General features: G+C 43.8%; 1 long non-coding RNA gene and 1 pseudogene across 3 annotated transcripts in view; both read right to left on the bottom strand.

Moving 5' to 3' along the window:
• LOC138847827 (uncharacterized) overlaps positions 1-13,978 on the bottom strand; it is a 47,308-nt gene that overhangs the window by 31,592 nt on the left and 1,738 nt on the right. For 2 of the 3 annotated variants that reach the window (XR_016223694.1, XR_016223696.1), the window contains exon 2: positions 13,043-13,165. This is a non-coding gene — a long non-coding RNA (uncharacterized LOC138847827). Of the gene's footprint in view, positions 1-520; positions 2,195-13,042; positions 13,166-13,978 lie in introns of those variants that run through there. The other variant, XR_016223695.1, reaches the window with a different exon arrangement.
• LOC149121315 (serine/threonine-protein kinase Kist pseudogene) lies at positions 4,325-12,586 on the bottom strand (annotated as a pseudogene).

The following is a 13,978-nucleotide window of genomic DNA, read 5'->3' as shown; positions in this document are numbered from 1 at the left end:
GAAGGAACATCCGGATAACATCTGAGCAGCCCCCAAGCGAGCCAGCTGGTGGTGTGTCGCTCCTCCGTGGAAGTGGGGAAAGTGGCAGGGGGAGCCGCCCCTCCACGGAGGTGGAGGCGTCGGCAGCCAACCCGGGAAGGACCAGCAGCAAACCCGGGAAGGGGTGAGCAGACAAAAGAACAGCGCAGTATCTAGTGTCATTCCTCCATGAAGAGGGGGAGCGACAGTGGACAGTGAGAGAGAGACAGAGAGAAAGGTCTTCCTTTTGCCGTTGGTTCACCCTCCAATGGCTGCCGCGGCCGGCACGCCGTGGCCGGTGCACCGCGCTGATCCGAAGGCAGGAGCCAGGTGCTTCTCCTGGTCTCCCATGGGGTGCAGGGCCCAGGGACTTGGGCCTCCTCCACTGCCTTCCCTGGCCACAGCAGAGAGCTGGCCTGGAAGAGGGGTAACCGGGACAGAATCTGGTGCCCCCCAAATGTATTTTTAAAAAAACAGATTTTCTATAGAATAATCACTTTACCTGACTTCTGGGGGCAAAGTGCTGCAGGAACACCATGGAACAAAGAGGAAGAAATTGGGAAGGTGAGAGAAGGAAACACATGTGTCAATTTAAGGAAAGAAAGGCTACCTGAGATAAAATTTTCCCAAAAGACAAGGGGTTAAATGATGTGAATTCTCACCTCTTTATCCTGTTTCTCAATTATAAAATTTCTAAATTTTCAGTAACTTCAGGGAATCCAAATCCCCACAAATACATTTCATCCTCAAAGAATCATTGCATCATTTTGTAACATTTGGTTCAAGTTTAAGACAGAAATTAAGATTAAAATTCTGAAAATAACAGAGAAGGAAAGAAAATCTACAAGTGTCATCTTTGGTAAAATGGGCTAAGAGCTATAAAAGGACAATTTAAGTGTCCTTTAATTTAAGTGATAGGAGGCATCTTTTTTCAACACTGAGGGTTTAATATAAAACACTGAATTCAATGCATGATCACTAGGGTTCATCAGTTATTCCCTCAGTTCCCTTAAAATCTAGTTAGCATCTTTTGTAATAAAATTCAATAGTGTTAAACACTACAGGGGCTGGTGCCTTGGCTCACTAGGTTAATCCTCTGCCTGAGGCGCTGGTATCCCATATGGGCGTCGGGTTCTAGTCCCGGTTGCCCCTCTTCCAGTCCAGCTCTCTGCTGTAGCCCGGGAGGACAGCAGAGGATGGCCCAAGTGCTTGGCCTCTAAACCCACATGGGAGATCAGGAGGAAGCACCTGGCTCCTGGCTGCAGATTGGCGTAGTGCTGGCCGTAGCAGCCATTTGGGGAGTGAACCAAAGGAAGGAAGACCTTTCTCTCTGTCTCTCTCTCTCACTGTCTAACTCTACCTGTAAAAAAACTACATATATATATGACTACATCAGCAATAAGATGATCAAAGAATGTTAAGTTCAGCATCAATGTTAGCAGCATACTGCACAACTAAACTCAGACACCTGACTGCAGTTTTGTTTTGTTTTGTTTTTGCAAGGATTTCTCTTTTGGGAGGAGAGGGAAGAAGAAATGGGGGGAAAGGTAAATATGCTAACTTAGAATACTTGCCCTTAAAATGAATTAATTTGTATTCTGTTGTTCATCAGTATGCAAGTAAGGACCTGGAGTTTTCAATCCCCAAAGAAGCTGTTACCCATATGAAAATTTATGTTTTAGGAAAGCCTAGGTCTTCACATTACTGGTTCTACACTCTTGAATTTTGAATTTTGATTTGAAAACAAACCAGATAACTTGAAATCAAACTCAGAAAGCTCCAAAATAAAGAATAATAGTTCTTCCTTCTAAGGGCACATATTGAGAACCACGCAACAAGACCCTCCTGTAATTCATAAATCAACCTCATTATTCCAAATTTGGCTTTATAATAAATATTAATGGAGAGTCCTGGACAATTTGATAACTGTACATAACTAAAAGGTTAAATATTAATTTTTTGAATAGAGTAAAATCTTCCTTCGCTAGATGTAAATTCTGATTGGGCTATTGGTAACTTGCATGACACATACAAGGAAAGATTATATGAGGATGGGGCCCATGCCATGGCTCATTAGGTTAATCCTCCGCCTGCGGTGCCGGCATCGCATGTGGGTTCCGGGTTCTAGTCCCAGTTGCTCCTCTTCCAGTCCAGCTCTCTGCTGTGGCCTGGGAGGGCAGTGGAGGATGGCCCAAGTGCTTGGGCCCCTGCACCCACATGGGAGACCAGGAGGAAGCACCTGGCTCCTGGCTTCGGATTGGTGCAACGCCGGCCATAGCGGCCATTTCGGGGGTGAACCAAAGGAAAAGGAAGACCTTTCTCTCTGTATCTCTCTCTCTTACTGTCGTATAAATATAGAATAGATTATATGAGGAGGCTTTCAGCACAGAAAGATATAAAGGACTTTTTCCTTACAAAAAAATAATAAATAGAAATATCATTCAGGCAGTGAAACAGGAAAAAATTCATAACCTGTATACAACTTGTTTTCTTGTATAATCAGTGCTTTATAAAGTTTTCCTAATTTTTATATCTTTAAAGACAATCTGTCATAAAGTAACAAGAATCCAAAATTATAATTCTTTTTTTTTTGACAGGCAGATTTAGACAGTGAGAGAGACAGAGAGAAAGGTCTTCCTTCCTTTGGTTCACCCCCAAAATGGCTGCTACAGCTGGCGCACTGCACCGATCCGAAGCCAGGAGCCAGGTGCTTCCTCCTGGTCTCCCATGTGGGTGCAGGGGCCCAAGCACTTGGTCCATCCTCCACTTCCTTCCTGGGCCAACAGCAGAGAGCTGGACTGGAAGAGGAGCAACCAGGACTAGAACCCAGGGTGCCAGAGCCGCAAGCGGGGGATTAGCCAAGTGAGCCGCAGCACTGGCCATAATTATAATTCTTAAAATTTGTAATCAATATGTTTCCATGAACTCTTGACACATTAGATTGCTATGAATCCTTTTAAGAATTCTTTGAATTTTTGTTCCTTTCTACTTCTACTTTATTCTATCAATATTTGTCTTAACTTCCTTGTAGTCAAGAGCCAGACCACCTGGGATATAGTTCCCCTAGCTTCTCTTCAGTGTAGGACAGAGGCAGAGAATGAGAAAGGGGAAAGAAAGGGGTGGGGATGGATGAGAGCCAGAGACAGAAAAAAGAATCCTGATTATCCCCTATTCTTTTCTTTTTCCCTTCACTGTACATCTAATTTCTTTTTCTTTTGGATCCACTTTAAATATCCATCATAGTAAATTGAAACACATTTTTGGGAAATCTTATAATTGTCACAGGAGATTCAGAACAACAAAGATGAGCTGATCCAGAGTCTAAAGTCTAAATAGATCAATTAATGCGGTGATTCACATGCAGCAAAAATTTTGTTCCAATCACCTTTAAGAGTTTCAATGTAACCCCAGTCTAGACTCCAATTTATTCTGAGCCTCTCAGGAATGAACTGTTTTGTCATTTACATATTCTATCAGACCAATTCTCAAAAAACACACACCCTAAATTTTACAGATGTGAAACAGGGAAGAGATGGGTATAGGGAAGAGATGGGTATAGACTATACTAAATTTTCTCCAACTTTCACACCGCACACTCATTCAAGCACACATATTGGACATAAAAATTGTGCCAAGATCAAGCATCAGCTTTCTATTTTAAAAGCCTTAATAAAAATGTAGATAGGCTCACTGCAGTTTCTTTAAGGGAATATTCAGTGCTTCGGTCCTGCTTTACGTTTTCACAACTCAGTGTTAAGAACAGAGTAGGGGGCCGGCGCCAAGGCTCACTAGGCTAATCCTCCGCCTTGCGGCGCCAGCACACCGGATTCTAGTCCCGGTCGGGGCGCTGGATTCTTTCCCAGTTTCCCCTCTTCCAAGCCAGCTTTCTGCTGTGCCCTGGGAGTGCAGTGGAGGATGGCCCAAGTCCTTGGGCCCTGCACCCCATGGGAGACCAGGATAAGTACATGGCTCCTGCTATTGGATCAGCATGGTGCGCTGGCCGCGGCGGCCACTGGAGGATGAACCAATGGCAAAGGAAGACCTTTCTCTCTGTCTCTCTCTCTCTCTCACTGTCCACTCTGCTTGTCAAAAAAAAAAAAAAAAGGAAGACCTTTCTGTCTCTCACTGTCCACTCTGCCTGTCAAAAAAAAAAAAAGAATCACCTGACTACAAAAGGAACAATCTGTAAATGATGTCACCAACACTAACAAACTTGTTAACATTCACACAACATATTATTCATCCTTGTTTCATGATCACAAAAAATAATTAACTTTTTATATTACATACTGAAGAGCAGCACCTTGCCCTACTGCACACAAAAAACGCAGAAAAAAGAAAAAGAAAAGTTGCCTACATGGATGCTCTAAACCCCTCAATGTATAGCTGAGAGATCTTGCCCTACTCAGTGCCGAATGTTTGCCATGCAGCCACTGCTTGGACAATGATTGCACATTCACAGGATTAAACAAATGTAAAAAGTACCTCCTTAAAATGGCAGAGAGCTAGTATTGCATTCATCTGTGGAGTAGAATAGCCCAGGAAATAGAAGAGGAGAAACAGGATATGGTCCTTAGGTTAGGAATAAAGCAAGGTTTGATACAGATATCCCCTCTTGTAGGCACTCTGCGGGTAGAATGTAGCCATGACAAACTTCCCATCAAACATCCTTCCGGTCAGTAATTCCTGAGCGTCTTTGGAACCACCAGCATTGGCATACTCGACAAAGACTTGCCCTCTGCCAGGATTTTCCTTTGGACAAGCGGAGATATCACGGGTCCATATTTCTGGCATTCCTCTTTTACATCTTCTACAATATCTTCATGTTCCTCTTCATTCTCAAGATGATCATCATCTAGCACGCTCAGCAGTCTTAGCAGTGGGGTAGGAACTACCATCAGATCTTCAACATGAGGGGCAAAAGGAATGCTAACGAATGGGCTGCGTGATGCCATTTCAGCAGGAACTCTTCAGCTTGGATCATCATGAAGCATGCTTTTGATAAGGTCTCTTAGGTGACGGGTTGGAATTGTGGCATTCACCACTGCTTTACCGGCAAATATCTCATCAACAACAGCAGAACTGCTTGCCTTCCATTCCTGAGATCGGACTGTATGCTTCAGCTTCGTTCCTGAGAACATTTCCAGTAAAATGATTCCTAGGCTCCGCAGACCAGCAGCCGAGCTACATTATGTATCACTCTGCAGGCCAGCCTGGGCCACGTGATTTTTCAGCTCTGCTTCTGGAGCACGACACCCGTCTGTTTGAATGTACTTTACACCCGGAGTGCCTTCTTTGAAGCTAAGTCCAAAGTCAGTGAGTTTAAAACATTCGTTCTCTGCACTCCACAGTATGTTCTGCGGTTTGAGGTCTGCGTGGACACGACCCTCATGATGAAGGAGAGCAAGGCCTTCCAGAACATCTCTGGATGATACAATGCTGTATCATCCACGTGGAACAACCCTGGTGACTGGACTATGAAAGCAGTTCCGAAACACTGACATCCAGGAGTGCAAGCAACAGCATGATAGCACATTCAGAGAGAAGTGGATCGTAAAGACTCCATGTGAAGTCATGATGTTCCTGTGACCCTACAACTGTTCAGGCACTGCTCTCTCTTTGTGGAACCCAAAGCCACAGCCTCGGTGGTTCCTGGCGGGAAGAACTGCTTGAGGGTGCCCAGTGGTGAGCCTGGGGTGCCGCAGCAGTGCACTCGATACACCGAGGCTGAGGAGCTGCTCTGTACCCGCCACAGCCACTCCCGCAGACCTCCAGACACTGTGGTGGCTCAGCGCCCCATGCACAGCCAGACCCTGCCATCAGTGTGGGCTAAGGGCACTGACACCACAGCTGTAGCAATGCCCCAGGTAGGTGGACTGGGCCCGTGCTCACATCCCCGCCCACCGGACCTGCAGCTCTGCAGCGAGGTGGCTGCAGCGCCTCACCTACTCCCAGGACCTCAATCCGCAATGACCACTAACGCTATTTTAAAAATTTGATTTTACTGGGGTTGGCGCTGTGTTGTAGTGGGTAAAGCCGCTGCCTGCAATGCTAGCATCCCACATGGGCACTGGTTCTTGTCCTGGCTGCTCCTCTTCCAATCCAACTCTCTGCTATGGCCTGGGAAAGCAGCAGAAGATGGCCCAAGTGTTTGGGCCCCTGCATCCATGTGGGAGACCCGAAGAAGCTCCTGGCTCCTGACTTCCAATCGGTGCAGCTCCGGCCACTGCGGCCAATTGGGGAGTGAACCAGCAGATGGAAGACCTGTCTCTCTCTTTCTCTCTCTCCCTCTCTCATTCTCTTCTTCTCTCTTTCTCTGCCTCTCTTCCTCTCTCTGTGTAACTCTGATTTTCAAATAAATAAATTTTTTAAAAATAACTTGATTTTACTAAACCCAGTAAAGTCAAAAGTTAATAAAATTGGCTTGGTACAATTAACATATTTAAATTTGAAAAAATATTGTGAGTTTTAAGGTGTGTATTTTCTAAAGATCTATTTATTTATTTGAGAGGCAGAGTTACAGAGAGGGAGGGAGGGAGGGAGGGAGGGAGGGAGAGAGAGAGAGAAGTCTTCTATTCGCTGGCTTGCTCCCCAGATGGCCGCAATGGCCAGAGCTGGGCCAGTTCGAAGCCAGGGGTCTGGAGCTTCTTCCAGGTCTCCCACATGGGTGCAGGGCCCAAGCACTTGGGCCATCTTCTACTGCTTTCCTAGGCTATTAGCAGGGAGCTGGATCGGAAGCAGAGCAGCTGGGACTCAAACTGGCATCCACTTGGGATGCTTATGCTGTAGGTAGAGGCTCAACCTACTACACTACAGAACTGGCCCCAAGACACTGATTTTTAAAGATATCTGCATCCCTTTCAACATTGCAGAAAAAAATAAGCAATTTATGAGGCAGGAAAATAGGTAGCAGGAGCTCACATTCTCCCCTACCTCAGGCCCAACCTGTCTAGTCCCCAGTATCAGTGCCCTGTCCCCAACTGAGAATGCTGTGTGAGTGTGAGGTTCTCTGGAGGTGAATATGGGCAATCTCATGAGGAAGTTTGGTTTCCCCCTATATTGGATAAGGGGAGGTTCCTCTTCCCCACTTCAACTGAGAGAATTATGGCAGCATCCCAGTTGGGGGATGGGACATGCATATGCACAACACATGCACAGGCACAGGGCAGCTAAAGCATGTCTGAGCTCCACATGCTGGCTGTGCCCCTATCCCAGGATGCTCAGAGGTAACTGCTGAATTGTCTGCAGCTGCTCCTTGCTAGATCCCCGACTGAAGCAATGGAAATCCCTGTTCACAGATACGAGGCCATGATGTTACTGGCAACAAGGGGATGGAGAGCAGTAAGTATCCTGTATACATAACAGTAGATGGAGAAAAAAATCAGCAAAAGCCAATACCAGTCCAAAAAGGTTTATGCATTTTCTTTACACCAGCAATGAACAGTTGGACTTTAAAATCCTTAAAATTACCATTTAAAATACTACATAAAATAATGAAGTTATAAATCAAGCAAAACATGGACATTATATCCAAAAAAATGATGAAAAACTGAAAGGAAATAAATTGAAATCTGAATCAATAAAGTTGATTTTCATAATTTGTAAACTGAATATAAAGCTATCAATTATTTTCTGCTCCATATCTTATAGCAATCCCATTCAAATTTCCATTGAACTGTTTTATAGATCCCGACAAATTATTTATATAGCTAGAGTACCTTACACAATGGTGAATAATAAAGTTGATGTGCTCATAGTTTCCTGTTTGAAACTTACTATAAAGTCATAGAAATGCATAAAGTGATCTTAGAAAAAGAACGCCGACAGGGCAGTCTGGTGTAGGCTAAGTGAAATTAGCAGGAAACAGTGGAGGAAGTGCACACCCAGGGTACAGCTACAGGGGGACACTGCAGTGGGAGGTCCTGCAAGAGCAGGGGACACAGCTCAGACTTGTGTGGAAGGTGCAGACACGCAGCACCCAGCAAGAACACAACAAAGGGCCCAGCAGCTTGGATCCAGAAAAAGTGCCCACTCTGGTGAGCAAGGTGGGGTCAGACTGCACAGGCCAGAGCCACTGTTGATACAGCTGCAGGGAGAGCCCAGTGGACTGCACTGTCTTTGAGTCTAGCCCAGAAGCCTGAGAACACACTGACTGCTCACCCAGAGTGGGAAAAAAATCGTGCATCTCTCCCTCGCCTTCCCCTTCCAGCAACAGCGACCTGCAGCCAGCTGTGGGAGGGCCGGCACCAGTTTTGGACGTAAACAGTTAGAAGCCGCTCAAGTTCTAGTGGGGACACTTTTCACCAGGGCAGCTACAGTGCAAATGGCAAGTATGGTAGCCACTTCACCAGCTGCATGACCCAGCAATGGTAGGCAGGGGGAGCCACCCCAACAGAAGGGACATACCGCCTGCAGGGACTCTCCTATGTGCCCAGCACAATTGTGAAACGACTAGGGCTATAGCCGACAGGTACTGTGCACCCGTGTGATTGAAGGACTTTTCAAGAGGGAAAAGCTCGAATTCCCCACTGACTTTGAGTCTGGCTGGGAGGATCAGATTCAATTCATCAGGGAATAACACACACAGGCAGCAGCACTGGGAACACCTCAGTCTCTTTGTGGACGGGACAGGATAGCAGGGTAGAATGGACTTCTTGCAGTCTTTGACCATGGGAGCCCTGGGTGCTGAGACTGAAAAAACTATGACTTCATGAGAGGATGCAGGGTGCAGCTGAGTTTCTGGGCAATCATTGGGTGCAGCTCCACACGCATGGAGCCCTTGGTTGCCAGAGGCAGCTCACTGCAGCGGGAACTGTGCCCACAGTGAGGTCTGCTAAGATCATTTGTTCAATTCACACGGCAGTACAGATGAGTGTTGAACCCACTGGGGGCATTGCTCAGCTTGGAGGAGAGGAGGTGAGGGGGTGATCACACCAACAGAGGTGACCATTGTCCCCTTCTTTTTAAAAAGAGATTTATTTATTTATTTGAAAGGCAGAGTTACAGAGAGGCAGAATCAGAGAGAGGGGTCTTCCATTCACTGGTTCACTCTCCAGATGGCCACAACCGATACCACAGAAATAAAAAGAATCATCAGGAATTACTACCAAGAATGTATGCCAACAAATCAGGAAATGTTGAAGAAATGGATAGATTTCTGGACACATATAATCCAAAATTGAGTCATGAACAAAATTGAGTCATGAAAACAGATAACAACCCAGAGATTTAATCAGTATTAAAGACCCTCCCAATAAAGAAAAGCCCAGGCCCTGATGTCTTCACTGCTGAATTCTACAAGACTTTTAAAGAACTAATGCTAATTCTTCTCAAGCTATTCAAAACAACTGAAAGGGAGGGTATCCTCCCAAACTCCTACTATGAAACCAGCATCAACTTAATTCCTAAACCACAAAAAGAAACAACAGACTCATTTCCCTGATGAACATAGATGCAAAAATGCTCAACAAAATACTAACCAATCAGATGCAACAATACATCAGAAATATCATTCACCCATACCAAGTGGGATTAATCCCTTGTATGCAGGGATGGTTCAACATCCGAAAATCAATAAATGTGATACATCATATTAACAAACTGAAGAACAAAAGCCCTGTGATTCTCTCAATAGATGTAGAGAAAGCATTTGATAAAATCCAACATCCTTTAATGATGAAAATCTTAAACAATGTGGGTATAGGAGGATCATTCCCCAACATAATTAATGCAATTTATGACAAAACCACAGCTGGCATCTTACTGAATGGGGAAAAATTGGAGACATTCTCACTAAGATCTAGAACCAGACACTCTCACCATTACTATTCAATACAGTCCTGGAAGTTTTTGCCGAAGACATTAAGCAAGAAAAAGAAATCAAAGAGATACAAACTGGGAAGGAGGAAATCAAACTATCCCTATTTGCAGTTGACCTGATTATATATATAGGGGATCCAAAAGACTCCACCAAGAGACTGTTGGAACTCATAAAAGAGTTTGGTAAAGTAGCAAGATATAAAATTAACAAACAAAAATCAATAACCTTTGAATACACAGGCAATGTCAGCTCAGAAAGAATGTCTAAGATCAATCCCTTCCACCTTAGCTACCAAAAAATTAAATACCTTGTACTAAATTTAACCAAGGACATCAAAGATCTCTGTGATGAGAACAAAGCATTAAAGAAGAAAACAGAAGAAGACATTAAAAAGTGGAAAAATCTTCCATGTTCATGGATTGGAAGAATCAGTATCATCAAAATGTCCATACTACCAAAAACAGTTTATAAATTCAATGCTATCCCAATAAAAATACCAACAACATCCTTCTCAGATCTAGTAAAAATGAGGCTAAAATTCATATGCAAACACTAGAGACCCCGAATAGCTAAAGCAATCATAAGCAGCAATAACAAAGCTGGAGACAGTACAAGACCAGATCTCAAGAAATACGACAGGGCAATTATAATTCAGACATCCTGGTACTGGCACAAAAACAGAAATGTAGGCCAATGGCACAGAATAGAAATTCTACAAATCGATCCACGCATCTACAACCTACTTATCTTTGGCAAAGGAATAAAAATCAATCCCTTGAGCAGACAGTCTCTTCAACAAATGGTGCTGGGAAAACTGGATCTTCACATGCCGAACTATTAAACCAGATCCCTGTCTTACCTCTTATACAAAAAAAAAAAAAAAACACTCAAAATGGATCAGAGACCTAAATCTAAGACAGGATATCATCAAGTTACTAGAAAATAAAAGAATAACCCTACAAGACATTGGCATAGGCAAAACCTCTTGGAAAAGACTCCGGAGCACAGGCAATCAAAGCAAATGGGATTTATCACACTGAGAAGCTTCTGCACTACAAAAGAGACACCGAGCAAACTTAAGAGGCAACTCAGAATGGGAGAAAATATTTGCAAACTATTCAACAGATAAAGGATTAATTTCCAGAATCTATAAAGATCTCAAGAACCTCAACAACAGTGAAACAAACAATTCAGTTACAAATGGGCAAAGGACCTGAACAGACATTTTTCAAGACAGCAAATTCAAATGGCCAACAGACACATGAAAAAATGCTCAATATCACTAACCATCAGGGGAATGCAAATCAAAACCACAATGAAGTTTCACCTCACCACCATTAGAATGGCTCTTATACAAAAATCAACAAACAACAAATGCTGGCAAGGACGTGGAAAAAAGAGAACCCTAATCCACTGTTGGTGGAAATGTAAACTGGTGAAGCCACTGTGGAAGACAATATACAAATATCTTGGAAAGCTGTATATAGACTAGCCATATGACTCAGTCATCCCACTCCTGGGAACTTACCCAAAAGAAATGAAATCAGCATATGTAATAGTGATCTGTACCCCCATATTCATTGCAGCTGAATTTACAAAAGCAAACATATGGACTCAACCCAGATGTCCATCAACTGAAGACTGGAGAAAGAAATTATGGCTTATGTACACTATGGAATACTTAACAGTTATACAAAAATTGAAATCATGTCATTTGAAAATAATGGATGCAACTGGAAATCATTATACTTAGCGAAATAAGCCAATCACAAAAAGACAAATAGAATACATTCTTTGATCTTTGATAACTAATAGAGTATCTAAAAGTTAATTTATAGTAGCACAACTGACACCTTGAGATGTAATGATTTTGAACAGCCCTTGTCTTGACTACTGAGGAACAGTATTTCTTTTTATTTGTTTGCTCTTCTGCTTTCTTCATACTATTCCGTGAACTCTGTACTTAGTGTAGGGTTCATCTTATGAGTATAAAATTAACTGCAAATAGATCTTTGTAAAACATAAGAATGGAAATGGGAGAGAGAGGAGGAGGAAGGGTGGGAGTATGGCAGGAGGGGAGTAGGCTGGGAAGAATCACTGTGTTCCCAAATTTGTATATATGAAATGCAAGAAGTTTATATTCCTTAACTAAATTTTTTTTTTAAATAACACACACATCCATCAGCAAAGAGGATAAAGGCTCCAGATAGAGGCCCCTAGAAATGGGGTCAACTGACCTTTTCCAAAGGGGCAAAGGCAATGGGATGGAGAAAGAACGTCTTTTCAACAAATAATGATCACACCATTGCAACAACAATTGGTAAAAAAATGAACAAAGCTACAACCATTTTACCCTCTACTCCATTTTATCCCATTCAACTTTATATCCATTTTATACCACTGTATACAAACGTCTCTCTTTGTATAAAGAAAAATGACAGATGTTTTTTACTAATAGTAGCTGACTTTCAGAACAACTTTGTAAGTTATGGATATTTTACAGGCAAAAGCACAGAAGTTGATTTTGTCTGGAAGGACTTACAAGTCTCCATGGAGCAACTCCATTCATGACAGCAAATCCCACTATCTCCTGCTAAAACCATTTCCTACTGTTCTACAGCTCCCAAAGTAGCTGAATTCAAACACCACAAAATGCACGCCGATATGCACTAGCTTCCTCTATGCTCAGTCACACATATACACCACTACAATCTCCACACAAATTCCAGAGCCCTGACGATTCTCCATCCCACCACAATCCTGCACCCACTTCAAAGAACTTGGACATCTGAGCAAAATGTGTACAACATGTGAAGCCACTAGAAAGCACATGAAATAAAAAAACACCATCTTGCATATCACCCAAACACCCTCAAAATCCAGTCTTCATGCTCAACCCACTCAACTACACCACATCGTCAGAGTTTTGATGCCCGGTGTCCTGTCCACAATGTAGTCTCCAAAAACACATAGCTGTTTCTCCAGACCCAATGATGAACCCGATCCAATTCCTAATGAACTCCCCAAACACAAAGGTGAACAGAATACATATATACATAATGTAATCTCACGAATCTACACAAGCAGTCTTTCCCTATGCCATAACTGCACACACACCAACCATGCAAAATATTTTCCTAATACTCTACTCCTGAACACAATCACCATTCACCAATGGCCTCAGCACACATAGGCCTAACTTACCTCTTCATGTCTTCATCATGCACATGGGCTAAGTGAGAACTGGTGTTACAGGGGCCAGGTGTGGTATTTGTACCAAGATCCTCTTATGCTTCTTGTTCTTCTTGACAGCATTTCTTCAATGATCTGAAAGCAAACAAGAATGTTTGCTTGGCTGGTGCCATGGCTCAATAAGCTAATCCTCTGCCTGCGGCACCGGCACAGTGGGTTCTACTCCTGGTTGGGGCGCCAGATTCTGTCCCGGTTGCTCCTCTTCCAGTCCAGCTCTCTGCTGTGGCCTGGGAGTGCAGTGGAGGATGGCCCAAGTGCTTGGGCCCTGCGCCTGCATGGGAGACCAGGAGAAGCACCTGGCTCCTGGCTTCGGAACAGCGCGGTGCGCTGGCTGCAGCACGCTGGCCACAGCAGCCATTGGTGAGTGAACCAAAGGAAAAGGAAGATATTTCTCTCTGTCTCTCTCTCTCTCTCACTGTCCACTCTGCCGTCAAAAAAAAAAAAAAAAAGAATGTTTACTCTTACTGCTTTTGTTCACAATAGGACTGGGCAGTGGCTGGCACTGTGGCACAGTGTGTAGAGCCGCCACCTGCAGAGCCAGCATCCTATGTGGGCACTGGTTCAAATCCTGGCTGCTCCACTTCCAATGCAGCTCTCTGCTATGGCCTGGGAAAGCAGTAGAAGATGGCACAAGTCCTTGGGCCCCTGCACCCATGTGCAGACCCAGAAAGAGCCCCTGGCTCCTGGCTTCGGGTAGGCTCACCTCTGGCTGCTGCAGCCATCTGCAGAGTGAACCAGCATGTCGAAGATTCTCTCTCTCTCGATCTCCCTCTCTCCTTCCCTCCCTATTCCTCTACCTCTACCTCTGCCTCTCTGCAGCTCTGTTTTTTAAATAAATAAATAAATCTTAAAAAAATCCCACAGTACTGGGCAAGAAAAAAATTAAAG

The sequence above is a fragment of the Oryctolagus cuniculus genome, chromosome 17, assembly GCF_051225735.1.
Source record: "Oryctolagus cuniculus isolate XC-2025 breed Fujian yellow rabbit chromosome 17, ASM5122573v1, whole genome shotgun sequence".
NCBI classification, from domain to species: Eukaryota; Metazoa; Chordata; class Mammalia; order Lagomorpha; family Leporidae; genus Oryctolagus; species Oryctolagus cuniculus.
Note: the sequence above shows the minus strand (reverse complement) of the source record. Positions and strands in the feature narration are given on the sequence as shown.